This window comes from Centroberyx affinis, unplaced genomic scaffold, assembly GCF_046629955.1.
Source record: "Centroberyx affinis isolate AG114_WGS23_722 - 3 ecotype Tasmania unplaced genomic scaffold, CSIRO-AGI_Caff_v1 ptg000888l_1, whole genome shotgun sequence".
NCBI classification, from domain to species: domain Eukaryota; kingdom Metazoa; phylum Chordata; class Actinopteri; order Beryciformes; family Berycidae; genus Centroberyx; species Centroberyx affinis.
Window position 1 is genome coordinate 321,412 of NW_027279477.1, and position 22,677 is coordinate 344,088.

Consider the following 22,677-nt stretch of genomic DNA (forward strand, 5'->3'; position numbering starts at 1 on the left):
CAAAACACATGCAAACTAGAAGCGGAAGTTATTTACTGTTTCAGCTGCCGTGCATGCCGTTGCATGGAAGTGGCTTGCTTTGTAAACTAGCCTGCTATTATAACATCCTGTTGGCACCGGGACCTTGGCATGTGCTGACCACCGCTGTCGGACCACTTTCACACGAGGGGGGACTACAGTGTCAACAGTGGACCAGATTCATTTGACTTGGCAGACGGTTGGGTACTCTCAATTATGAATCAGGAAGAAGCCTTACATAAAGGGGTTTGAAAGAAGACCGACAGCCTCGCTCAACAGTCTGGTCCCAGTTAGTATGAACTTATCACTTCTATTAAACACAGCCCACCATGAAAGATGTGAGACCCAAACCATATAAGCACAGGATAACACAGAAGTGATGCCTAGATATGACATTATGGAAAGATCTTCCACTATGGTTGAATATGTTTTCACTGTGGACTGTTTATTTTTGTTGATTTGAGTGATAAACAGTCAGATTTTTGGAAGTCCCAAACTCCAGAAGCATACCACATGGTTATGTGAATTCCAACCCCTAAAAAAGGTTAGGGAAATAGAGTGCATACTGGCGTGGTTTTGAAGCAGCCTTGCAATACGAGGAAGTGGTGGCGGTCTTGTCTGACCACAGATACATGAGATCCGGCTTTGCCTTCCTAACGGATGGTATGGAGACACAAGGGATTTTGTTGGCCTTGACTTCCAAGTCTGTTTACTTGATAGTCCTGCGGTGACCGCTCTCATTCGAGGAGCGTGTCTCAATTGATGGCCAATCAATCAACTCTCGCTGGGAAAAAGCAGCTCAAGTTTGTGGGATGTGAGGGCACATGTGGGTTGCACTCTGCTCCAAAATAAGGAGCCATGTGATTGTAATATAAACCAAGTTAGATTTGTCATCCTCAGGAAAATAGCTCTCAATTTTAATTGTAACATCCTTGTGAAATTAAATCACTTCCCTCCTCTTGTCTAGGAAATAATTGTGTGTTTTGTGGGGAATTGCTTATATAACCCACTTGATTGATTATCCTTGATGATCTTTTAGAGTCAGCTGGTGTATTTATTCGATGATAAATTTGATAGCATGCAGTATATATTCATCAGCACTTGCCCATCTAAATTCATGAGGAGTTGTTGATCTGCAGTAGACCTGAAACTTATTAACTGGAAATCAGAGAAATACATATTTTCACTTCCAGCGTACTATTAGACCATGTCTGAGTGTAATGGCCTGATTTTTGACTCACGTCCTGGCTGGCCTCTTACTGGTGCAGGTGTTGCTGGGTTTCCTTTTGCTGAGGGAGTTTCTGGTTTCAGGAAATAAGGCCTGTTGGTTAATGTTAGAACTGGGAGAAAACGTTCTTGGAAGGAAGGTGCTTGAGTCCAACCAGGGGGGGCGTATGCAGTCTCCCACAGAAAGTGATATGACACACCACTTCAACATTAGTCTTTGGCTATGATTATGATCTGAATGTTATTATCAGAGTAGTGACATTTCCATGTGAGATTATTCTCTCTTTTAGCGAGCAATCATTGTTACTCTACAGACAGATGTGTATTAATTTAGCTGTGGACTTATAACATTTGACTCTTTTCATTTCATAGGGATTATCCATTCTTCATTCATGCATTGTGGGGAAAAATGTTGTTGAAATCTTGAAATCTTTTTTTTTTTTGTTCAGTCAAACCAAAAATGCCCTCCGTATGGCTGATAATATGGTACTTTCCCAGATGCTGAGCAGCATGATGATATCATTATTGTTATGTTTTCTTTGGTCTTTGAGGTGCACTTTGGTTTTCTGGCTTTTGTTTCACAAACTTACTTTTCTCATTTCAGTCCGACAGAGTTAACAGCTAGGCAGCCAAACCAAACTTAGGGCAATGGCTTAATACAGTAGTATCTGTCTCAGGCCAAATCAAGTCCAGGTGAAATTCCACATTAGAACGTACCTGAACTCTATTGAAGGGTTTGTTTGTCTATCATAAGCATACTGTATTACCTGCTACCTTGTTGAATGTTTTTACTTGTATTGCATGTAGATCTACATTAAAGACAGGTTCAGCAGAAAAGTGAAACAGATCTGAGACTACCAATCATGATGCATTGTTTATATGTAAATAAATACCTTACAACATACCACATTAGTATTTGTAATGACTTACTCCTTATAGAAATATCTCTTATAGGATCCCTGTGGTCATTAGATTCAGTAGAGGGCAGCAATGAGTTGCTGATAGTGAGATTTAATTGATTAACAACAACAAAAATCTATTTAAATACATTCTGACTATTCTATTTCTTGTGAAGATAAGTAATTTTTTTTTACACATGGCTATCAACTGGGATATTTTGCTGTGCATTGGGTAATAAATACTTTATAAATATACAATATACTTGTTTATTTATACATTTTTGTCCTATATTTGCAGAGCTAACATCCATCCATCAATCAGTGTTTCTTTCTCCATTTCTTCACTTTCATTGCACTCAAGGTCATATATTTTGTCTTAGTCATGAGTTAAAGTGAAAGGTCTGCCCCACATTTTAATCCTTGCATATGGAAATTTACAGAAGGCATAGTAATGGAAACCACCAACAGAAATGTCTTTGCAGGTCTTATTTTCTTTCAGAAACCTCTACTAAAAATGCATCACACTCCTCTGCATCGGGTGAATAAAAACACAATGGTCAAAAGTGTACCTTTGGCAAGTGTGAGGAGTCCTTTTTGTGATGACTGGATTATGTATTCATTAAAATCCCATCTATACAGCTCCCCAAACAGGTTGTCAGGCCAGGAGCCAGCTCACACCGCATCAGTACTTTTACGAGTGGGCCCCCCAGAAACCTTCAGCGAGACTGTTTTTAGTGGCTCTTGCTGCAAATGGAAACACTTAGCTCCCACAATAAATTACCCACCCGAGTGATGCCACGCTGCATAGACCCCCAGCTCTGCTGCTGGGCCAGTCGCACACAACAGGCTATGGATTTAATATTTTCTTATTAGGTCCTCTCTAAATTAGCAATGGTGACTTTGAGTCATGAACTGACATGAGGACAGAGAATAAAATTAATGACCCTAAGGTTGTTGCACTAGCGTTCGGTCTGCAGGGCCAGCGGTTGGATTAAAGTTAAGGATGTGTCCCCCTCTCACCTCGTGGGGTTGAGACTGGGGTTGTTTCGGGATAGAAATAGACTGTCTTGGTTACTCATTTTCTCTGGAAAGTAAATAGCCATTAGTGTAGCAGGCCAGTGATCTGAAGGGCAACGCTACTATTCAATCTAAACTATTGTTTATAGTTGCATGATTAAAAGAGACAATGCTGTATAGAAGGCCCTGCTGTTGTACTGAGCAAAGTAATGATGGTGCTCCTGTGAACACAGTCCAGTGGGGTCAAGTTCAGACACTGTGACAACATACTTAAAAGTACTTGACTTAAACTTCTGTATTGAATGTCCAGGTGTGTTAGGAAATAAGAACTGTGTGTAGTTCCCTTGCTAAGAGTGCCCGCGAAATAATCCTAATTATCATTCCTGCAAACTTATGTGTTTGACCACCTAGTGATGTAATTGCAGCTGACCAAATAGATTGTTGTTGAAATATTGCCCCGCTGTTATAGCTACGTTGTGACAGCGTTGTGTGTTCACTGAGGGCCGGTGCAACCATAACAAACACAGCTGAATCTGGGGTTTACATTTCAGCAGGATGACGGCGCACGCAGCGTCTGGGTGGGACTTGGGAAAAGGAGCCTGGGCCGGCAGCCTCGCCTGGCTCTCTGCCAGCATGGTAAGAACAGCCTTGACAGTGGGACCTGTGAAGTCATTGTCCAGATGCACTGCTTCTTAAATGCAAATGAATTAAAAGACAGAATTGGTTACAGGTTTGTATCAACAGAATGCAGAGAGCATGTTTGACAATGTCAAACTGTGCCAGGACAATAGATTTGGCCTGTAATGAGGGTGTGGACCAGCAAGGTCAGGTTGGAATAATTGTGACGTGGGCTTTTAAGAACTTCCAAAAGGAAGCCGCCAGCCTAATACCATTGGCTGTGACTTCTCAAGTGAATACAACCATAAACGGAAAGAATAATTATAACCATCTTTGGGCTTAGAATGGGTTTAATTTAGGAACAGAGTGAAACCTCTGTAACCCTGACTCTTTCAGAGTTCATCAATTCATATATGCTCTTTCCCTAAGCACAGTGACAAACAAAACAGCTGTTAAAAGGTTTTTATCATCAGAAATCAAAGACATTTGTTGATGTATATTGCCCTAATTCACTCCATCTTCCCATATGTTCTTTGTTTTTGTCTGTTCTTACTTGAATGTCTATTGAAGGATTTTGTCACTAGAGTTCTTTCACTTCATCATAGAGTTTGAAGACAAAAAAGAAAAAAAACAACTCCTGGATAGACATACCCAAATACCCAAATACTGGGCCAACACTGGGCATGCACACATGCTCATTCTCCCTGTCTCTCTATTTTTCCCAGTCTCTATATCTCTTTCTCTTTTTGTGGGTTTATTTCCATAACTGCAAGGAATTTTTGGACAACACCTATTTTGTGGAAACTCCTTCCGCAATCCCAAATGGTTTGTCCACGTAACCTCAGGGGAGCCGCCAGCAACTATGTAATTGGAGAAGATTGAGTACACACAGAGAGACCATAGCCTGGTGAGCTATTGAGAAGCTGAAACAAAGATTACCAGATGTTTACCCAGCCCTGCCATATGTGAGGTGGTTACTGAACTTATGTGCAAAATGTGTGAGTGGCAGACAGAAGGAGAGTGTGAACCTTTGACCCAGTGTCCATTACAGGTAGAAAAAAAACTATAATGCCGACTGACCATGAAGCTAATGGAAAACAATGACGTGCTACATTGGTTGGTTTTCCTCTAAAGGAAATGTAGTGTTCCTCAGGATATCAGTCAGGAATCCCCTTTTTACTGATGGAAACCATGGAGCCGTCAAAACAGAGCTCTGTAATTCTGCGGCCTGGTTTCAATTAAAGCATTGAATATCAAAGACAATCACTCCCATTTTAATGTGCATTTTTTATGTGTTCCCAGTTTATTTTGATGGAAAATTTGTGGGTGGAGCACTTGCTAATTGGTATGGAAAACTTGCACCTGTGGTAGACCAATGTTTTGAGAGTCAGAAACATTGAATATTTGCGTTCTTTTCTTCTGAGGAGGAGTCCAACTTTATCCCAAAAACAATCTCAGACTGCGTCTGACCGTATAAGGTCAGCTGGGACAATAGAGTTATATGGTGGTTCAGAGTTTTTGAGCCTTTGGTTTCATAGTGCAACATAATTTGTCATTCATCATGAACCATTTAACCATAAACTGACCATGACATACTGGCATTATGATGCTGTGTGCAAACATAAAAAGCCAACATTGGGTTTGAAGACACAGGTTTACAACTTTTCACATGAAAGCCCAACACTTCCCATCTTGCTGGCCGCTAGACGTCACAGTATTGCATTGGTGGTAATAATAAAGTAATGCCAAGTGCTTTGATTAGATCATCTCATGTCAGAATTGAGTGCTAGCAGATTGCACAAGGATATTATGTCATTGTTTTTGCAGCCTGCGTCAACCTTTTTTGACGCATTCTGTATTATGTCATAGCATTACTGACAATTATGCAGCAATATTGTTGTCGTATGGGACGGATGCTGAACAAACATACTATGTCAATTTATTTGCATCACGGTGACTGTAATTCTTTATTTGCCTCACATTTTCATTTGATAACTGTGTAATGACTGTAATGAAATGCATATGTTTAATAAGCTTTGTATTTCCTTGAATGGTTGCACATTAATTTTATGATCTTATGCCGAGTTTTTTGTTGTTTTCTCTGTCTGTGCGTGTGTGTGTGTGTGTGTGTGTGTGTGTGTGTGTGTTTGATGGGGTGGATCTATCAAGACATTCTTTCCATTCTGGTGAGAGAGAGGTGGAATCACCCTGTCTATATATATGACAAAGTGCGTCACTCTCCTCCCTCCTCTCCTCCCCTGTGGTTTTCTGGACCGGGGAGATCTATAAGTTACCGCGGTGTTCTGTCATTAGTGGTGAGCTTTAATCTCCAAATTAGAGGGGTAAATCATTAAATATTGCTTACATCTGCAAACAGGATGACAGTGATGACAGTTTCCCTTTCAATGGACAGCTGGCTGACGTGTAGTTCATATGGCCCACTGCCCGTTAAGTGACTGAAGACTATTCTAATATGATCATATTAAGCCTTTGCAATGTCCATGCATTAATTTAAAGTAAAGAGCAGTAATATAAAAGAATGCTTTGGATCTACTGCGCTATCACTCAAGCCAAATCCCCCGAGGCATTTCATCTTATACACACCTGTTTCAACTGTTCATCTGGATGGGAACTTCCATACATAATGGATATTTATTATACAGCAATGTGTTTTTGGTTTCTAGGTATTTTATGAGCTACATTCAGAGTGTGACCAATCTGTACATTAGGCCATGTATGACCTCTTACACAATAACATAATCTGTTATGAAGATCATAACAATAACATGACAATCTAGTCTACATAGCAAACATGATTGTGATGATAAAATAAAAGTCAGTGATTGGTATGTGGACCAAATCCTAATCTCTATTTCAAGATGTTTCCTTGAGTAAAACATCAGACAGTGCAAGCAATGAGATTCCAAGGATACAATGAAATATTTGACAGGAAAGCATCTAAATTCTGTTTTTTGGGCTTGTTTTTTGCTTGTTTTTTGTACTGTTGGACCTATTGCATGGGCCACCACAACCAGTTTTCTACAGCAGGCCATACCTTGACATTACCACTTTTGAGTAAAACATACCAGGCAAACTTCTACTTTGGAGTGAATTAGTTGTATGGATTTTAAACAGTAGTGGATCAGAAAGAAAGGATAATTCACTTTCATACTAATTGGACAAGGTCTGAATAAAGAAGACTACATTTCTATTGATACAGTAAATTAAAACCCAGTTTGTACATCACATAACAGTGCAGCAGATACAGTATACACTGTACTTAAAGCACAGTGCTTAAATTCACTCCAGTGGAACTCCAATAAGTGAAACACCAGAGTTTTGGTGGGTCACTTGCTCACACCCATTGTCGCAAGTTTGTTAACTTGATTTATAGGGGTTTAACATTTCATGATGTATAAAAACTAGAATTTATTAGTTTGGTCCTCACAATTTGTTTTCCGGAGAGATATGACGGACCTTTGTGAGAAAATGAAAAATAAATTTTGAGCTTGTTAGATCAGTTACAGAGCTATTAAGCGGCTTCCTCCCGTTAGGGTCCGTGGTCCTAGGAGCACACAAACACATTGCTCAATGACGGCATGAGAACATTATTCTGAGGTGATACCAAAACCAACCACCTAATCGCAATTACATCATGTCTCACCGACAATTGGGCCAAGATAGATGTCACAGCTTTGTGTAAGCAGTAATTTGGACTTGATCATCCTGAGGAAAATGACTTCCTTTGTTGTCGGCAACGCACGACATCTGAACCGGTTTGGAGCGCTTTACGATAATATTTCTCTTCATGGCTATAGACCCCTATTAACCTCCTTGGATGATTGTTTTAGTTTCATATGCCCACTGTGCTGTATTATTATAATTTTTTCCAGGTGTTGAATAAAGTTATTTGGTCTCTTCATTTTGCAAAGTCATATGCTGTGATTTCAGAATGGGTTTTATATGTGCACACCTGCTGCTGATACATTCTCCTCGAGGTCTTGGGGGAGGTAATAACCAGCATCGATTATGGGAATTCACGGGACACATCCTGCTTTTTCACAGTCCATAGAAAAGGTACTCAGAACCAGGGAAGCAGTAAATGAGTGTTCAACTATGACACTATGTCTGGTTTTATTATTACATTCATATGTCATAACCTATTCACACATTACTCCCTATAACAGCCGAATTCTCCGTGTTCATTGTCTTGACGATCAGCCTAAGTGACTGCTATGCATTTTATTTGCTATTTGAATAGATTTTCCAGCTTTAATCAGAGCCAGTTTCTTTCTCCCTTCTCTCAGCGGTCGAGAGATTCACTCCATTCTGTCCACTGAATGGAGCGCAAAAATACAGTCCGTCCTCCTTGGAGTTTTTGGGGTGATCAAGTGTCTTCTCTCTGGTTCACTCCTCAAACTGAAGCTACATCTGGGAATATTTCTCTGCAGTGACCAAGCCGTAATTTAAGACTTGCAACTGACTATTGGGGATGGTGACCTCCTGTGATTTGGGCTTACGCTGCAGCTTACACAAGGCCGCCAGGCCAGAGTGAGGGGGACATGGGTTTTACAGGCCCACCCGCAAGGAGAACGCAACTATTTCCTCTCCATAAATCAAAATGGACACAGTCTGTCTGGGGGCCTTCAATAGGAACAGAGCATGTCCATTTTTTAAATGGGGGCTGAAATTAACTTTTTTGTGCACTGGTGGATTTGACTTCACATATATATACTGTATGTATGCCTCATGCAAGACTTGTTTCTTAAAATCCTCTTGAATGTCACCTAAATATTTACTTGAAAATGACAGTATGAAATGAAATGAATGAAATTCAACTCTTACCTGTGAGAGCAAATTTGTGTGCCAATTATTTGACAAAAAATGCTGCCTCCTGACAGTAATGTTGCCTTGCATTGATGGGAGCAATACTTCTCTCCTCTTCTCAAAGACATGTATGTTAGGGTTAATACTCCTGTCAGTGCCCCTGACCAAGGCACTGGCAAAAGAACTGGAGTTGGTCCCCGGGCTCTGTGCTGCGGCTGCCCACTGCTCCTAGTGTGTGTATAGGATGGGTCAAATGCAGAGGACAAATTTCCCCACGGGGATAATAAAGTATACAAATACAAATACAAATATGAAAATCAAGAGAATCATTCTTAGGCATTGCACACCAATTTTACAAAGTGTATTGGGTTCAGCAGCATCGGTTAAAACTCAGTTGCAGAAAAAAAAGTAATGGGAACAAACGCTAGAAACTGAGGACAAAGCAACAACTCAAATGAATCATTCTTTATCCAAACCAACGCTGCAGTTCGTAGAGAGGTAGGATGTGTCCAGGACATTCTTACATTTGTCCAGGATCAACTGTGTGCATATAAATGATCGCTGCATGATGCCCATTAATTGTGACAATTTCACTCATCATACCCTGAGCCTGTATTCATGAATCTGCCAAAAATTAGAGGGCTGATCTAGGATCTATTCACAAGTCACATGACCTTCTCAGTTTACCATAAAAACTGGTCTCAGATCCGTTGTGATGACGTTCTTCAGTACTTTATAGAGTACAAATGGTCCCTGGACTCCTGCCGTTTCTGATCAAGTTACTGGAAGCTTTTGAAATGAAAGCCAGATATGAGAGTGTAATCTAATAGGTATTTGTGTTATAGATAAGAGGTTTGTGCATGTATTTTGAAAATCAGAAGCGCACCTCTGACAGTTGTGCTGGATTGACGTCACAAATAACACAGCAGTCTCTTTAGTTATGTCTGGTCATTAATATCACTTACACACTGAGGTGTTCCTCATAATTTCCAACACGGTGTGCGTCTGTGCTTTGACATATCTCGATCCCTCCTCCCATCACAAAAAACAATCACCGCCGTTTTCCTTGTAATGGGATTCTCTACAGGGAGCGGGGGTTATGGAACACACATACTGACCAATCAGATGACTCACCCCGCCAAACAGTGTCTAGAAATATGCGCCTGATGTCAATGACACTAAGACTCAGACAACTAAAAGCGTTCACATGCCTGAGAAAGTATCAGAGAGTAAGTCATTACACGTTTCCTCGGAGATACGGAAATTATTAACACACGTTGGCTTCATGTTTTAGACATACTGGCAGTGAAAAGTCATTGAATACCCTTCAATAATTAGTTTCCCAATCACAGATGTGTACGCTTATAGGATAACTGAACTTTGACGAATGCCTGTAATTTGTCCCAGTTCAATATTCAGATGTAGAATCACATTACAAGATTAAGTTTTGCTCTTCCAGCTATAAAGTGACATAGAAATATTACTGCAAAGCAAAGCAAAGAGAAGGAAAGAAAAGAAAAGAAAAGAAAGGGGAAGGGAAAGAAAAGAGGTAGCGAACCCCAGCCACAATGCAACTTTATATCAGACAGCCACTAAACTGGCATGCGCAAAATCAATCCCTAGCGCCGTACCTTGTCCTCCCCTCTTTCTTCTGTGTATTGGTGGTTGATGAAAAAATGTCAGTCGTTGGCAGCCCATATTTCCAATGTAAACCCACAGGAGGATGTGCTGGAACAATTCAGCCAAAGCGTCTGGCTGAGAATCCGCAGAGCTGCGTGCGTGCATAATTGGTCGAGCAGCAGAGGAATGACCTTAAGTTTAGATTCAGGCAGTTGGGAGACCTTGGAGACTGCCTTGATCCCCGGCCTGTCCCTCACATGATTTTATTCTGAGAGTCTGGTTATACGATGCCACTGGGGAAGTGCACATAGATGTAATAGCGCCGGTACAACGGCCACACAATGCCTTATGCCTAAAATGATATTTTATATGCTGTAATCTAATCATTTATTAGGAATTATTTCTGAATACATGCTGAACTGCAATGGGAGAACCCATCACTTTCCAAGTACATTTTCACATCTGATACTACAAAGCAGTCACTTTACTGGCTTCTCTAGTGATTGTGTGTGTATATTCGCAATAGGAGGATATAGTGGAGAAGCATCCATCAACAAGGAGGAGTGCTTAAGATTCGAATCCAGTGCCCCCAGTGAATAAAGTCCATATCTGTGAGGAAACAGTTTCTCCTGGGCGGCCTTGGGTGTGAGGCCCTCATACACGCACTACAGCCAATTTCATGCGGGGAAATCTGGCTCCCGCTCAGCGAAGAGCCTGATGGGAGAGTGAATCTTAACCCCCCCTTGATTTGCTCAATATACAGTACCAGTGGAGTCTGTAAGTGCAGGGAGCTCCCCATTGATCAGTAGTGGAACACAATCCAGATCCAGGCAGCTGGGGAAGCCGTGTTCTTCGCTATGAGGTAATACCTCAGACATCTGCAGCAGGTTCTAATTATGCCAGAACAACTCAGTGTCTGGCTGCGTTTGGCTAGTGGAATAGCCAACACAAGCCATTCTACTCCTCTCTCTGCGTAAGACACAAAGGCCAAGGGGATGCCCTCATACCACCCGGCTTTGTCATAATCTGGCTCCTTGTGAACTGAAATTCTCAAGAGCTAAAGTTGCTCTATCTTCACTGATAGCATTAGGTGCTCATGAGATAAGGTGATCTATTTATTTTGGGGGTTTTTTGTATAATGTAAATTGTCCAAAAGGAGAGGTTTAAGTTTTCATCCTGGAGTTACAATTTTGGCACAGTTTTTCTTCCTTTTCACTTTTTCTCTTCCTCATTACATTGGTCATAAGAATTTGATTTTAGTTTTTCTATCAAAAGGAAAAGTTTGATGAAGATGAAACTCCTTAACACCTTTTAACCTTTGACTCAACACCAGGTGGTGCTACTGTATCTTCCGGTTGTGTTGCTGTGCAGCAATAAGCCAGCTAGGCAGGCAGGGTAAAGGCCATGTGTTTAAGTTCAGGACTGTTTTATGATCTCAGTAATAACATACTGACTTCCTGTCAGACGGGAATGATTGAGGTTGTTATACAGCACTGTACAGGCACATTATTTTGTTTGTATCTCATTCCAATATCTTGTCTCTTTATCTTCATCTGCCTCAAAGCGTTTCCTCAGAAGACATTTTTTCAAAATTAAGGTGAAATTTCCTTCCTTTTGACAAAATTAAAGGTTTGTCAACAACCCCTGGTCTTAAAATAAGATGGTAATAACAGCAAAACTGCACTTTGCAGTGAAACCCTTGATTTGAGTAAGCTGTAAACTGTAAGTTGACAGTGATTAACACAAAACATTTGCTGCTATAGTAACCGATCGGCACACAGTGCAACAGAGATCCCTGTGCTGTACTGCAGACAGACCTGGCAATTATGTTTAATCTGTTTTAATTGTTCCTTGGGAAAGACTATAATTCTACTTTATTAAAGAGATGTAGATTTGCCGTCTGTCAGTTGAAAACTATATTTGGCCTGGTAAACTTTGCAGGTATTTTACATCACTGTGGTGCCACGCTTTTGCCCTTTTTGAAACCTCATCTACCTCTTTTTCCTCCTTCTTCTTGCTCTCCTCCTCTCTTCTTGCACACACACGAACTCACCCACACCCACATACACATACACACACACACACACACGCTCATACACACAAGAACACACACCCACATGCATATGAACAATATATACCCATAACACCTACACACACACGCATGCACACACATGCAGCCACTCTTTGCAGCTCCACAGTAGCTGCAAATACAATCTTGAGTTTTGATTACACAAATGGCAAAGTGGCTGACTAACCTCAGAAATCTCATCATTACCTGTGCTGCAGGGGACGAGAAATAAGCAAGCCTTTGTAGTCCCACCGCAGAAATAGAGTGGTGACAGTTTAATGGTCTCCCAGCTCAGGGCGCCACACCCTTGCCACTCTATATAAAGGACCCCATTTCCACCGCAGCACGTGATGTCAGGTGCTTGAACCTGTTCTCCAAAGCTACAGCGCTTTCTGGGATTGTTAATCTACAGGGGGTGAAATTCCCTGTAAGCGATGACATTACTGTGCGTGACTGCAAATGGAAAACTTGCAGCACTTCCATCTCTGTCAAGGCTCCCAATGCTAACATTTATTTCTGATTTATTTATGCTAATCAGTAACAACTGGATGCTCTTCTTTTAAACTGTGCTTTGCAATTTGATATGTTTGAGTGATTAAAAGCTGGAAGGACACATCAAATTTTATCATGTTTGAGGAATTCTTGCTCTGCTGAGATGAGAGCCTCCTTCCATAGTAATGAATTCTCAGCATGTCTCTGTCCCCTACATCCACTCTGAATATTCATCCATTTTCCCCTTGAAGGCTTTTCCAAATAGCATGACCACTTTTTCCTGTGTGTTCACAGATCTATCCATATGGAGATTCCCAACCCATAGACTTTCTGTCTCTCCTAATGCCACATTCCACAGCATCGGGACCTGGTTGAGGGGACTGTTGAAAGTTTGCTGGACCTCCGCGGCCTGACAGCATTTCATGTGAGAGACTCCAGATGGGATCCCACACTTTGAGCTGTCCTAATGACCAGTATCACCAGAACCATAAGTGAAAACCGCTGATGTGACAGAGAGAAAAAGGAACATCATTAATAAAGATAATGAAGCCGGCGGCTGCTCTAATGGGACGGTTGGGACACATGCTGAGAAGTCAGTGGGGGGTGAAGGCGTAGGGTGGGCTTGGTGGGAAACGCTCTGATATAGAAACCGGATGCTTACCGCAGCATGTTTTTGACCTCAAAAAGCCATACTAAACAAATGTTTCAGCCAACTTTGCCAAAGAAGAGCAAAGGAATATAAATTGGGAGATCTAGGAGCCATGTGTGACTGATTTTTTGTCATTATAGGATATGGAAAAAATGACACTTCCCGTTTCAAATAAAAATGATCCCACTGTTGTTCCCCCAGATGTTAGCTTGGCTCAGGCGAGACTTTTATTGGGAACAAGATGAGGATGGGTCCCATCAAGGGAATGTGTGTTCTAAAGTTGTTGTGAATAGAATAGAGTAGAAAGTGAATAGAATCCCATCTGCCTGTGTGTTCTGTTCTGGCTCCGTTCACCTGTTCACCACAGATGCGGATTACATTTTGTGTGGGACTTTATTCATTACCAATTGCATGGGTTTGATAAATAGTCAGGATTTGGTTCTGGCATAATCTACTGAAACATCAAGCATCATAACAAGAGCTATCTGTAATTTTGTATTTATTTCTGAGTCTCCGAATTGTGACATTGAATATTTTCATGAAAAAATTAGAACCACAATGCTGTCTCATTTCACGATCCAAGCCACCTTTGCAGCATTTTGTTTTGAGCCGTGTATATGTTTTATATTATTGAATCTCCCTTCACGTTTTTAGCCCTGAGGCCGGGAGATAGAGCCCTCTGAGAAGGGAAATCGTCTGTTGATACGCCCAGGGGCAGTGGAAAAAAAGGCCTGTGTGAACTGTCAGCACCAGATAGACACAGGAGCAGCTAATCTGCTCCCAGGCCACCATTCACTGCCATGTGCCACTTGCACTCTCGCTGACCGACTTCCTCCGTACACACTCTGAAGGAGGTGCAGAGGGCCTGGGTGTACCCGCAGCTGGAAATCCTGAGTATAGATATGCACGCATGAGGAGAAGGTTACCAAACATCAGATGTGATTGAACCTTGGGAAACACACTTCCTGGCGAGGGACCCCCATTTGGCACGGCGCTACGAACACAGACTGGAGTGTGGGTAGCCTGCAGATCGCTCTTGAAGACACACAGACATTTGAAGCACAACTGTATTATCTCATGCTGTACACTTGGGGAAGTGTTGACATGCAGCTTGTGCTGTAATTGAATATACCATTTTCCAGACAATGGAAAATAGATCATTTAATCAGCCACTCCCAGCTAAATGAGAAGAGCAAATAAAGGATTGTTTGCTCAGTGACTAAGAATTGGAGATGGATTGAAGATGGATAGCTACGAAGGAGACCAAACCCCATGATTTCATATCCTTCAAAGCTCCTCCATGAAGCCCTTGGTGATTCATTAGTGCTGAACAGTGCTTGTCTTGTCATTAAACTGTATAAATCTATGAGTGCTCTGGTGTGATCAATAAAGAATCATTGGTTTGAATGTAGGAAGAAAAGTTCTCATGTCAGTAAACAGTATAATATTGTCATCTGTGCATATTTTTTGTGATGATCTTTCAGTTACAGTGTAACACAGCTCACCAAGTCTTGATGCTGCATGATTTGGTCAACCTTGTTGACTCAACCTGGCCTGGTTCCATGGGGGGAGGAGTGTGCATTTTCTTGCCTTTTATCTAAACAGGTGCTGCCCAAGCATCATGCTGGACCCTTTGTGGGTGACAAAGTGACCTTATGGCTGTTGCTGCCCGCAAGGCGGTCCAGGAGCTGGTCTGCAGACAGATCAAAGTGGGAATCATGCCCCACCAACAGAGATAAATACACACTTCCTCTCTTCCCTTTCACACTGGTTTTTCCCACACTCCTCGAACCCCCGTCCTGTAGCAAGGCCAACTCAGAGGAAATGACAGACCACATCAAGAGGCTCTCTGTTGCTTTGACAGGAGCGCTCGCGCCAGCCTTCAGGAGAGAGCGAGACGCTTTCACATTCATGAGGGGGTTGCACGTTATTTGTGTGTCTTTTGCAAATGTTGGCTATGGTAGCACAGCACATCCAAACAAAACGGTTTTACGCTCATTTTGAACCATGACCTATATCCATCATATTCACGCCAGCTGCTGTGAAGGCATGCCATTAAAAGTTTGCCCATTTTGGCTGTAATTTCATACTGTATATCACAGTGGCTGGACTATTAAATGCTCCGACTGCCTTTCATTCATTTTTCCCATTACTTCTCTATGAATCTACAAGTCACACAGACAGACTGACCCACTTTGACCAACAGAAATACATTTTACAGGCTTCCATGATGAAAATATTATTATTTTGTTTGGTTCCTTGTAATGTACATTTACAAACCATTGAAGCCGACTGCAAGGACTGCTTTCTGCTTTTAAAGACTTTGAGTTTTATTTGATGAGTTACAGTATGTGATGATTTTCACCAGAACTTAAGCTGGGCCCTAATGAGTTATTAGAGATTTTGAATGAAACCACCAATTCCACCAATGTGTGTAACCTATGAATGCCCTGGCACCTTTTTACTTATTTATTGACTTGACCCCCTTACTAGTTGACCAATGTTCTTCCTGTTGAATGGGATATCACAGGGAAATGCCCTTGTAACGGCTCGGTTTTACTGCCTGTTAGGCTGCTGGCTGTTCCTGGGCATCGCAATGTAGCACACTAGAGTGCATTTAAATGGCATGTAAATCCAACATGTCTGATCTCATCTGAGCATTATGGACTCAGTGGGCCTTGCTGGAAACAGGAATCTTGGCAAATTATTGAAATAGCGCACGTCAAAGTGATGCTTAACAAAAACCTTAGAATGAGAAATAACTAAGGTTTCTCTCCGCCCAAGGTCCCCAGTCAGTTTACCATCTGTCCCATCCTTAGCTTCTCATACTCTATATCACTAACCAGAGTGCTGTAGACATGTCTCTGTCCTTGACATCAGGAAACAGTAGCCCAGAAAGAAGTTGTTTTGCTGGGTTTGGCCCTGATACTCACCTGTTTCCTCAATCTGCGTCTAGCAAGAAAACCCCCTCTCATTTTGACCAACTAAAGGAGTAAATCAACTGTGTTTCTGGCCAATATTTCTCTAACATGATCCTTCTGAGACATGTACTTGTCATGGCAAAATATGGCAGCTGCAAGGAAAAATCCCTGCTAGAGCAATGAATTATGTTTGGGCATTCCCTGAACAGCGGCTGTTTATATTTTCTTGGGGGGGATATGCAAGGCCACCCAAAACAAAATTGTGTAATGTTATATTATTCCACTGCTTTACTACAAACAGGAGAAAACGCCAGATCCTTCTAATAGGACTGTACCACTTTTCCAGTTTTCTGCACTATTTTATGCTTCTCCTCAGGAAATCCACCCATGCTCATAAGTTTCTCCACCTGTTTGGAAATGTCTTTGAAATGTTTCTGGTCCCTGTGAAGGATCATAAGCAAGGCCCTTAATGAGCAAATAAAGTTTGGCAATGCTTTGCACCCAAACCGGAGAGAATGAATCATTCTGCAGATTCATCCTCTTTAACACCTAATATTGTTTGTGATTCATGTCAGAAGGAACCAGTGGGAGAATGGGAGAACTGAGCCTTGATGTCCCATAGCTCAGTCCAGCAACTTTACACCTTATTGTCAACATTTCAATTTTGTACACCCAAACCGCACTGCCATTGCCTTGAATACATTTTAATGAAGTGAATTTATTCCTCCATTAAAAATCTGTAAGATATCTCTATTCCGATACAGGCTGACATGTTATAACGCAGCTTCAAACAGTTTGGCCTGAAAACACAATCATTTCAGACAGGTGAATAAAAAATAATGCAATTAATTTCATCTTGTCAAAAATTGGAAAAGGCGTTGGATATCAATGCTGTTAACCCCTCATTAGCAAAACATTATTCTTGCATGGAACCATAACATAATTGGTAACAGATATGTGTACAAGCTCTGCGGTTTCACCAAAATGTAGATAAGTATAATTTCTTCTGGGTCCTGCACAGTGTAAGAGAAGGCCTTTTTGAAAACCGCTGTGAACTGTATTTCTGCCAGCCATAGGACCAGAGCGGCTGCTCCAGCTAAGAGATGTGGAGGGATACCAGAAGTATGTCTGGCCAATGAGAAACAGGTGGCTGGACAGAAGTGAATGAGTTGTAAGGACAAGTGTAAATTGCTGTTGGCAATAATTGAAGGCCTTTAAAACGGAGTGGGAAACGGCCGTGGAGGTATGGTGCTCAAGATAGGACCTCAGCCTTGTAGGTAAAACAGTGGATCTGCAACCATTCTATCCCTACACATCGATACTGACAGTATAGCTTCTTCAACGATCCATCACTGCTCACAACCCAGCGATCTGATGTATCTTCTATGGTGTCGCTGTTTATCATCAAAGAGTTTCAAGAACCCCAACCACAGCTACTTCTGCTTTGACAATCAATGTCAAGGGAATGTCAGGAAAAAAAAAAAAACGCCAGTGCTTTTTAGCAATCTGTTTGTTTATTTTCTTTTAGTTCCCTTGTGGGTCTTTTAAAGCCCTTGGCATGGGATGATTCCGCCTGGCAGCCCCCCCTCTCTACCACACACCTTCCCTCTTGCCATCCGTAATTACCACACTGTTCGAGTCCTAGCCTGTCCAAAAGCCACTGCAGGTCTGATTTTTTTGGCTTGGCTCCTCTCTGACATGCCTGGGAAGGGCAAGGAAAGGAAATGGGTGGACCAGCCGCTCTCCGTTCCCCCAGAGCAGGCCTGGGAGAAGCCAGCCCAGTGTTTTTCGACTCGGCCGAGCTTGTAAGGGAGCACAGCCCATCTGGTTCTAATAAATCCTCCATGCGGCTTCGCAACTGGAATTGCCTGACCTGTTTGGGGACGTGATCACTGATACAGTCATTTTGCAAAACAACAGGGAAGAACATGAGAGCGGTTGTGAACGTCATCAGACTTGTGGTCCCCAAACGTCTTTGTACTCTAAAGAGAACAAAGCTCACACTAAGCAGACCTCCCCAAAACCCTGTAGGGCTAGGTGATGGATTTACGCTGTAATGGTGATTACATTGTAATGATGCATTCTTACCAATAGTGGGCAGTGTATCACTATTTCTGGCTCTAAGACTCTTCTTTTGATTGTTTCATAGTTTATTAAACACAGACTAAAGAGTCATGGTCAGACCAACACTAATTATGATAATGAGAGTCTAAAGTGCTCAATTGGCCAATTTGTAATTTCATCGCTAATGCGTGAGTATTAGGTCAAGGACATCTGATTGGTACAACACATGGACTATAGCAAAGCAGATTTTTCCACTACAGATCCACTATCCACTACATCTTTCATAAAGAATGCCTTTTTCTCAGAAAACGTCTGTTCGTTGTGCTTGAGCGGTGTGAAAAAGGAGTCCATCAGGTGTCTTTTGTCTGCTTATTCCACATACCTCCCCTCCCCCGCCACATATTTGCCTGGCAAAGATAAAGTTAAATGGAAATGGTGCAGAGAATAATACATATATTCTTCTTATTTATTGTCCTGCACTTTTCATCCAGTACCTGCTCAAGAAATTACTCTTGAAAATGTATTTATCACTATTTCTGCTGCCTGAAGAAGGGGTCGGCGTTGTGTTAAAATGTAGAAATTCACTCATGTACGAATTAAACACTCCTTGAATGGTATCACATTTTCTTTTATTACTACTGAACAGTAAATCTATTCTGCAGTGTGAATGAATGGTAGTATGGGCACACCAAAACAACACACTACGCTGCCTATAGCTTGCCAGATCATTAGGTCATGCAGTGCTATGTTGGTAATGTCTGCCTCCCAATCCCAGGCATATATTTATGACCTGTTGGCTGCGAGAGTCCTGCTGACTCGTGCTTATGAGGTCAAAGTCATCAAAGTGACCTCACCATCGGAGACAACACAACATCTGTCCTCATCTTTCACACCTTCAGTGGCTGAGTTTTCTAAGACCTCCCTGCCTCTCCCAGCACTCACTTCCCTCTCATTAGAAACTGCTTGATTTAGCACTCGGAACGCAGTTATTCACCCACAGTAGATAAAATAACAGGAGTCGAGCCTATTAAGACTATTAACCGGGAAAAATTTACAGCAACGTGCTTTCCAGCTCAGTGTTACAAATTTAGATATTGAGGTCTATATTCAGCAACAGAATCAGAATCAAACTCAATCAAATCAAACTTTATTCACCATTTACCTGTCATGAAAAAAGAAAAGAATAGTTTGTTATCTTCAGATGGGTATTAGAAACCAGTCCACTCTGTCTGCTGACACTTGACTGCCACAAGCTAATAATTAGATGAAAGCTTGTGAGGAATGTATAGTATTCAAGGGTAGTGGCTAAACTTTCCAGTCCACATGCATGACTACTGTATTTACTGTAACAAACTCCGTCAAAATGTTTGGCTTATGAAGAGTGAATTGGCATCACATATGAAAATCATGTGCTCAAAATGTCAATCAGTTGTATGTTAATAACATTAACAACAATAATGATACAATATCCCACAGGTATTATCCTGTAATCAAAATGGGGAATAATAGGATTTGGGTGGGAGTTTGGGGTAGGAGACCACACATGGGGTAAGCTTGTATTGTACATGCTTAATCTGATTAAAGCTTTAAATGTGATTATGAAAAAGAGTGACACAAACTTCACAGGAATGTTGACATCCACCGGTCCCATTTGTTCTTAGAGTCCCTCCTGATAGGGCAGGGCTATTACCGTTACTATAATTCCACTCACTGCAGGTTCAAGAGACTCTTTAACATTGTTTAGAGGATTTACACCCAGAAAGTGAGTGAACTGCTGGTATAGACTTGCACATCTGGTACTGGATCATTTGGAATCAGTAAAACATAGCAAAGTGTAATGGGATTTTGCGCTTTGGGGCAAGGGAGTCCACCAATGATTCATCTGTGTCTGATGAGGACAGACCATTGTTATTGCTGATTTTGGGGGTGAATCATACTGGGTTGGTGTTTGGTGTTACCTATGCTGCTGATTAATGTGACAAGGGCCTGTCCTGGCAACTTTATCGCTACAAACTCAACTGGTGGACGTTAGCATTACTTCACTTGGAGTGCCTACATTGTCTCAGAGTCAAACACCCTCTGCTCGATAGGGACTGGAAATCAGATGAGAAATTAGGCTTTAAAAATTTTGTTTTCCACTGGTTGAAACCAAAATGGCACACCATGACTGCTACGAATGCATCACTGTGATAAATTCAAAACACCCACCATGCATTTTGACTTTTAAGGGAGAGTGAGGTAACACCCATCATCACAACTTGACAGGCGATGAAGCCTCTCATGCTTTCCTTCTTATCTGTTCATTATAGTTATCTATGCACTGAGTTCTTTCCTCTTGTACTTTTTGTTCATATTGTCCATTGCACTATTGGCCTTTGCAGTGTGTCAGGAGAAAATTCATGCCTCTCTACGTGTCTTGGAACTCCACTACAATAAATTGTCTTAGCACAATGTTAATAACAGAAACATCTGATGGCCACATGGGATGCAACAGACTTCCCTTTCCTTTTAGAAATTAGAATTCATTTATTTTACAGGATAGCACTTTATATTTGGGGAAAAAAAGCAGGCCTCTTTCACCGTAGCACACCGATATTTCTTTCCGGGAATGAATCCTTTATCTGGAGAAGGCAACATGAAAAGTATAACACCTGGTATGTATCAGTAAATTGAAGGGAGGAAAGGGAAAGCCATATGTCCACCTCTAGTCTTCAAAGCAGCTAGAATGTGTATCTAAGTGCATTCGAAGATTGAAACAATCCAAAAAGGAAATTTATCACTGAGCTGAAATTTCTAGGCTCTTAAGGCTTTAGTTTCATAAACATTGCATGCTGGATGTTTTTCAATTCTGACCGATGCCATTTCAACTTAGGCATCTGCAACTTTCAGGATATTTCCAACATATTTCCCAAGGCAAATCATGTGTGCCTGCAAACTTTTTTTAGCTAAGCTGCATTGATAATTGCTCTCTTTGCTCACAGTCAAACAGACCAGAGTCCTATCTGTACCCACTGGAAGTAAAAGGGTAAATATTTATGGCCTTTGACCCTGAAGTAGGCCTTTATTGCTGTATACGATTGCATTATCATTCACAGTGATAATATTCAGATTAGCCATGTGAAATGTAATCATGACCCATTTTGGATAAAACCTGGACCACAGTGTCTTGATCTGGAGTCGTCATTATTACAGCAGGCTTGAGTGCAAGACTTTTCTATTTGGCTATCCAATTTCCTACTTGTAGTTCACCAACTGCGACATGATGATGATAGGATTTTTAATGGTCTTCCAGTGTCTCATAGCCTGCCTCCATGAATCACGCTCATTGCAGTGGTTTCCCTGGACAGCGAGGTGTCATTTCATAATAAATAACATGTGCAGTGGGTGGGATGATAAGTAGACAGAGAGAATCATTATTTACTCTGCTGGGGAAAACATATACATATGGTAGTTAGATAAACTTCAAACGGGGGCTAGACATCCTGAGAGCCGAGGGTGGCTGGGCATGTCTCTTTGGACCAGAGAGGAAAGAGAAGTTTGGCTGTGTTTAGAAAGGAGAAGTCCCTCCTGATAAGATATATGTGAGATAGAGGTATTTGTTGTGTTTTACTGCTTTAAATGGGGCAGTTACATTGCAATCTTTTCAAGATCGCTGTTGCAGTTAAAATATTTATCATGGTAAATTTGCAGCTATTTACAATTTTCTGTATTTGTATTTTTTCCATGTGCAGGGTTCAGTGGAAGCGTTTGAAGATGCTTTTCTGTTGTTGTTATGGTTAAAGAGGTTTGGTATAATATAACATTTCGCTTGTTGCTGGCACATAACAAGCTATCATGAGCTTTTTAACTGAATATATCCAGTGTGTATTTGTACAGGCAAAACATGTACAAAGAAAACGCAAATTAATTTTGAAGGTCAGAATTATAAAAAAATATTCATAATTCAAATATTCTCAATGTGAGGACAAATCCAATGTTCATGCAGGACATGTGACAAGGGATACATTTTGAGATGAAAAATCTCATCTTCAATTTCTCCATCTGTCTGTTACAACCGTGGCTGTACCCCCAGAAGATTCCCTAGTGTTTCCTTGTGTTTCCCCTTCCCTGTGTTCCCAGTGCTCCCCTGTCCGTCTCTCTCTCTGTCTATGTTTTGTTTGTGTGTATTGGCGTGGGCGTGGTCTCCCTTCCTCATTCTCCTGGCTCCCGGTTCTGCTCTTCCTGCACACCTGTCTGCATCAGCTCATCACCTCTCCC

The 22,677-nt window shown here is 41.4% G+C and overlaps 1 protein-coding gene across 1 annotated transcript in view; it reads right to left on the reverse strand.

Annotated features, from left to right (window-relative positions):
* The window catches only part of higd1a (HIG1 hypoxia inducible domain family, member 1A), a 102,492-nt gene extending 86,734 nt beyond the window's left edge, over window positions 1-15,758 (reverse strand). The window contains exon 1 of the mRNA XM_071521426.1: window positions 15,748-15,758. The gene's annotated coding sequence lies outside the window, so the exon portion shown is untranslated. The remainder of the gene's footprint in view (window positions 1-15,747) is intronic.
* Between the last annotated feature and the right edge of the window lie 6,919 nt (window positions 15,759-22,677).